A 6,281-nucleotide genomic window follows, 5' to 3' on the forward strand; every position below is an offset into this window, starting at 1 on the left:
GGGAGGCGCCCGGGGGTGGGGGGAGGGGTGCGTCGGTGGGGTCCAGGCCGCGCGTCCAGGTTGGGACCGTGAGGCGGGTCCCGGGGCCCCCCCTGGCCTGGTTGGGGTGCCTTCCTCCCCCTCCTTAGTACTGGCTGAACCGCGCGGCTTTCTTGGCCGCCGCTCACAGGCGGCTTTGGCAAAGTGGGAGCAGCCCCGGGAGATGGGAGGGCGCTGGACGGCCCCGGGCCAGCCGAGACTGGCCCTCAGGCCTTGCGAGGCCTTCCCGCGCGGGTGGCCCTGCCCTGGGAGGTGAGGCCGCCCCGGACCCTGTGGGGCACAGGCGAGCTGGGGCAGAAGCAGGGGCGAGGCCGGGCCTTTGGGAGCTTGTTGGCCTCCCCCCGAGATCCAAAGCTTCTGACCAGTGTATTTTCCGTCTTTGGAGGACCCTCCCTCCTGTTTTGCACAGTGGCTGCAGCAAACGACATTCCCACCGACAGTGTAGGAGGGATCCCTTTTCTCCACAGCCTCTGTAGCCTTGATCCTGTGTGGGCTTTGGAATGGTGGCCACTCTAACTGGGGCGAGATGCCACCTCATTGTAGTTTTGCCTTGTATTCCTCGGATAATGAGCAACCTTGAGCCTGTTTTGTCATGTGCCTCTCATTGGTCGCTGGTGGGTCTTCGCTGGAGAATTGCTTCCTGAGGTCGTCTTCTGCCCATTTTTGGATTGGGTCGTCTTCTGTCCGTTGAGTCGGATGAGCTGTTTGGATATGGTGGAAATGAACCCCTAGTCAGTCTCATGTTTGGCAAAGATTGTCTCCTATTTCGTAGGCCGTGGTTTAGTTCTGCTTCTGGTTTCCTTTGCTGTGCCAAAGCTGATGAATTCAGTTTGCTCCCGTTTGTGTTTGTATTTTTGCTGAGTTTTCTGTTGCTTGGGGAGACTACCCTAGGAGAAAATGGGTGAGGTGTACGTGGGATACTGTTTGGCCTACGTTTCCTACCGAGAGGTGTGTGGTGTCTTGTCTTACGTTTAAGTGTCTAAGCCATTTTGAATTTATTTCTGCGTATGCTGGCGCTGTATGCCCAGGGGCCGGGATTGGAGTAGAGGGCGGGGCGGCTGCAGAGAGGGCAGCAGCGAAGGACGGGAGCTGCCCAGGCAAGCCTGTGGGTTTCCTCCCGTGTCCCTCGCAGCCTGCTCTGAGGGCGCCCCATGCTGCCCCAGGTTCATTTGGTGCACATCTCCTTGTTGGCTGGCTCCCTGGACGTGGGCGCTATACACTCAGGGGTCCTTCTATGGGGCAGGGGCGGGGCGGCTAGAGAGAGTATGGCAGCGTGAGGCGGGGGCTGCGCAGGTAAGCTTTAGATTCCTCCCGTGTATCCCTCTGCCTGCTCTGTGGGCGCCCTCTTCTACCCCAGGTTGACTTGGTGTAATTCCCAGGGTTGGCTGGCTCCAAGGATGCTGGAGCGGTATGCCCAAGGGGCCGGGTCATGGGAGGCGGCAGGGTGGCTTCTAACAGGGCATCAGGGAAGTATGGCGGCAGCCCACGAAAGCCTGTGTATTTCTTCCCTTGTCCCCCTCAGCCTACTCTGGCGGCGCCATCTGCTACCCTTCGTGCACGGGGTACACTTCCCCGTGTTGGCTGGCTCACGGGATGCTGTCGCAGGATGCCCAGGGGGCAGGATCTGGGAAGGGGGCGGGGCGGCTGCAGACAGGGCAGCAGCGAAGCATGGGGGCTGCCCAGGGAAGCCTGTGGATTTCGTCCACTGTCCCCCTCAGCCTGCTCTGGGGGCGGCCCTCTGCTTCCCCAGGTTCACTGGGTGCACTTCCCCGTGCTGGCTGGCTCCCAGGGCGCTGGCGCGGTATGCCCAGGGGGCAGGATCGGGAAAGGGGGTGGGGCGACAGCAGACAGGGCAGCAGCGAAGGATGGGGCTGCCCAGGCTAGGCTGTGTATTTTTTCCCTCGTCCACCTCAGCCTGCGCTGGGGCGCCCACTATTACCCCAGGTTCACTAGGTGCACTTCCCGATGTTGGCCGGCTCCTGAGATATTCTCGTGATATGCCTAGGGGCTGGGGGAGGGGAAGGGGTGTCGGGGCGGCTGCAGACAGGGCAGTAGCGAAGGTTGGCTGCTGTCCAGGCAAGCCTGTGTGTTTCCTCCCTTGTCCCTCTCAGCCTCCGCTGGGGGCGCCCTCTGCTCCCCCAGGTTCACTGGGTGCACATCTCCTTGTAGGCTGGCTTCCTGGAGGAGGCTTCGTCTCCCGTCATGGGGTGGTGAAAGTGGCTGGAGCGACGCGGCCACAAGGAGGGCGGCAGAGGAGGCTAGTATGTCGGTCTATCTCTCTGCCTACCTATATCTCTGCCAATCTATCTGTGCAACGAAGGATGCAGAGGAGGCTAGTGTGCTTGTCTGTCTGCCTAATTGAGGAGGAGAAGGAGGGTAGTGTGTGTGTGTGTGTGTGTATGTGTGTGTGCGTGCGTGCGTGTGTGTGTGTCTGTCTTTGTATCTATGTATGTGTGTACCTACCTAATGGAGGAGGAGGAGGAGGAGGTTAGTATATCTATTTGTTAATAAACGAATGAAGAGACTAGTGTTTCTGCCTCTCTATTGATATGTGTGTCTGTCTGTGTATTGGAGGAAGCCTCCCAGGACTCGACTGACCTGGAAGGATGTCAAATGCCACCCTGAGGCAGTAGAAGGACCCCAGAGAGCAGGCTGAGGGGGACTCGGGAGGAAATCCGCAGGCTTTCCTGGGAGGCCCAGTCCTTCCTTGCTGCCCTGTCTGCAGCCGCCCCGCCCCCTGGGCATAGCGCGCCAGCATCCCTGGAGCCGACAAACACGGGGAAGTGCACCCAGTGAAGCTGTGTTAGCAGATGGCGCCCTCAGAGAAGGCTGAGGGGGACATGGGAGGAATCCAAAGCTTACTTCCGCAGCCCCCGCCCCTCGCTGCCGCACTCTCTGGAGCCTCCCCCCCTTACCCCTTAGAAGGACCCCTGAGCGCACAGCGCCCGCCTCCTTGGAGCCAGCCAACAAGGAGATGTTCACCCAGTGAAGCCCATGCAGCAGTGGGCGCCCCTAGAACAGGCTGAAGGGGACCCGGCAGGAAACCCACAGGCTTGCCTGGGCAGCCCGCAGCCCCCTCTGCCGCCCTCCTTGTGGCCGCGTCGCCCCAGCCCCTTTCGCCACCCCATGACCGCAGAGGAAGCCTCCTCCAGGAAGCCAGCCTACAAGGAGATGTGCACCCAGTGAACCTGGGGGAGCAAGGGCGCCCCCAGCGGAGGCTGAGAGGGACAAGGGAGGAAACACACAGGCTTGCCTGCACAGCAGCCAACCTTCGCTACTGCCCTGTCTGCAACCGCCCCGACACCCCTTCCCCGCCCCCAGCCCCTAGGCATATCACGAGAATATCTCAGGAGCCGGCCAACATCGGGAAGTGCACCTAGTGAACCTGGGGTAATAGTGGGCGGCCCAGCGCAGGCTGAGGTGGACAAGGGAAGAAATACACAGCCTAGCCTGGGCAGCCCCCATCATTCACTGCTGCCCTGTCTGCTGTCGCCCCACCCCCTTTCCCGATCCTGCCCCCTGGGCATACCGCGCCAGCACCCTGGGAGCCAGCCAGCACGGGGAAGTGCACCCAGTGAACCTGGGGAAGCAGAGGGCCGCCCCCAGAGCAGGCTGAGGGGGACAGTGGACGAAATCCACAGGCTTCCGTGAGCAGCCCCATCCTTCGCTGCTGCCCTCTCGCAGCCGCCCGCCCCTTTCCTCGACCCCGCCCCCTGGGAATATCGCCCCAGCATCCCGCGAGCCGGCCAACACGGGGAAGTGCACCCCGTGCACGAAGGGTAGCAGATGGCGCCGCCAGAGCAGGCTGAGGGGGACAAGGGAAGAAATACACAGGCTTTCATGGGCTGCAGCCATACTTCCCTGTTGCCCTGTCAGAAGCCACCTGGCCGCCTCCAATGACCCCGCCCCTTGGGCATACTGCTCCAGCATCGTTGGAGCCAGCCAACCCTGGGAATTACACCAAGTCAAACTGGGGTAGAAGAGGGCGCCCACAGAGCAGGCAGAGGGATACACGGGAGGAATCTAAAGCTTACCTGCGCAGCCCCCGCCTCACGCTGCCATACTCTCTCTAGCCGCCCCGCCCCCTGCCCCGAAGAAGGACCCCTGAGTGTATAGCGCCCACGTCCAGGGAGCCAGCCAACAAGGAGATGTGCACCAAGTGAACCTGGGTCAGCATGGGGCGCCCTCAGAGCAGGCTGCGAGGGACACGGGAGGAAACCCAAAGGTTTGCCTGGGCAGCTCCAGTCCTTCGATGCTGCCCTCTCTGCAGCCGCCCCGCCCCCTACCCCAATCCCGGCCCCTGGGCATACAGCGCCAGCATACGCAGAAATAAATTCAAAATGGCTTAGACACTTAAACGTAAGACAAGACACCACACACCTCTCGGTAGGAAACGTAGGCCAAACAGTATCCCACGTACACCTCACCCATTTTCTCCTAGGGTAGTCTCCCCAAGCAACAGAAAACTCAGCAAAAATACAAACACAAACGGGAGCAAACTGAATTCATCAGCTTTGGCACAGCAAAGGAAACCAGAAGCAGAACTAAACCACGACCTACGAAATAGGAGACAATCTTTGCCAAACATGAGACTGACTGGGGGTTCATTTCCACAATATACAAACAGCTCATCCGACTCAACGGACAGAAGATGACCCAATCCAAAAATGGGCAGAAGACGACCTCAGGAAGCAATTCTCCAGCGAAGACCCACCAGCGACCAATGAGAGGCACATGACAAAACAGGCTCAAGGTTGCTCATTATCCGAGGAATACAAGGCAAAACTACAATGAGGTGGCATCTCGCCCCAGTTAGAGTGGCCACCATTCCAAAGCCCACACAGGATCAAGGCTACAGAGGCTGTGGAGAAAAGGGATCCCTCCTACACTGTCGGTGGGAATGTCGTTTGCTGCAGCCACTGTGCAAAACAGGAGGGAGGGTCCTCCAAAGACGGAAAATACACTGGTCAGAAGCTTTGGATCTCGGGGGGAGGCCAACAAGCTCCCAAAGGCCCGGCCTCGCCCCTGCTTCTGCCCCAGCTCGCCTGTGCCCCACAGGGTCCGGGGCGGCCTCACCTCCCAGGGCAGGGCCACCCGCGCGGGAAGGCCTCGCAAGGCCTGAGGGCCAGTCTCGGCTGGCCCGGGGCCGTCCAGCGCCCTCCCATCTCCCGGGGCTGCTCCCACTTTGCCAAAGCCGCCTGTGAGCGGCGGCCAAGAAAGCCGCGCGGTTCAGCCAGTACTAAGGAGGGGGAGGAAGGCACCCCAACCAGGCCGGGGGGGGGGCCCCGGGACCCGCCTCACGGTCCCAACCTGGACGCGCGGCCTGGACCCCCACCGACGCACCCCTCCCCCCACCCCCGGGCGCCTCCCCAACTACAAAGCCCAGGCCTCACCCGCCGACTCCCCGACCTGCGCGCCCCCACCAGCGCCCCCTTACCTGGCTCGCGACGGCAGCAGAGGCGACAGCAAGCGGCGGGAGGCCGAGACCCCAGGCAGCCTTCCTCCTCCGGGAGCTGGTCCAGGAGCACCCAGCTCCCGCCCAGCTTCCTCACGTTCTGCGCGCGCCCCAGCGCCCCGGCGTCCCGGCGCCCGTGCGCGCGCGCGCGCACGCGCAGCTTTCAGCGCCCCTCCCCCTCCCGCCTGCCTGACAGCAGCATGGAGGCTTGGCTGCCACTCCAGCAGTAGGGATGCTGCGAGTGGGGCCGGGCAGTGGGCCGGTGGAGCTTCGGGCGGTGGGGCGGTGGGGCGGTGGGGCGAGCCCAGCCCGCGGCCAGGGCTGGCCGGGTCCCCAGCACCAACGCGGACCCCCACGCCCTCCTCCAGGGTCCCGGCCCCCAAGTAGGACCACCACGGGCCCAGGGCCAGGCCTCACCCCACCAGCCCCGCTACCACTGCTCGCCGACCCCCCACCCAGTCAATGCCTCCGCACCCCCTGCCACGCCCGGTCCCCGATCCACTGCACCCCCGAGACAAAGCTGCTTCTCCTCACACCCAAATCCCGCCCCAGGTCTGCGCCCCACTAGGTCCTAAGCTACAGCCCCTGTAAACCGCGATCACCCCTCGGGCCTCACTCCAGGTCCCCCCACCGTCCGCAGATACTCCCCTAACCCTTCACCTAGGAATGAGCCCCCACCCTTCAGCCGGGTCACTTCCGCTCCCAGCAACCCCTCCCCCTCACCCTGTCCGCCCTCATCGCCAGATCGCCGCACACCCGGAGTGCACCCCTACCCCAGATGACCCCC

Source organism: Vicugna pacos, unplaced genomic scaffold (assembly GCF_048564905.1).
Source record: "Vicugna pacos unplaced genomic scaffold, VicPac4 scaffold_21, whole genome shotgun sequence".
NCBI classification, from domain to species: Eukaryota; Metazoa; Chordata; class Mammalia; order Artiodactyla; family Camelidae; genus Vicugna; species Vicugna pacos.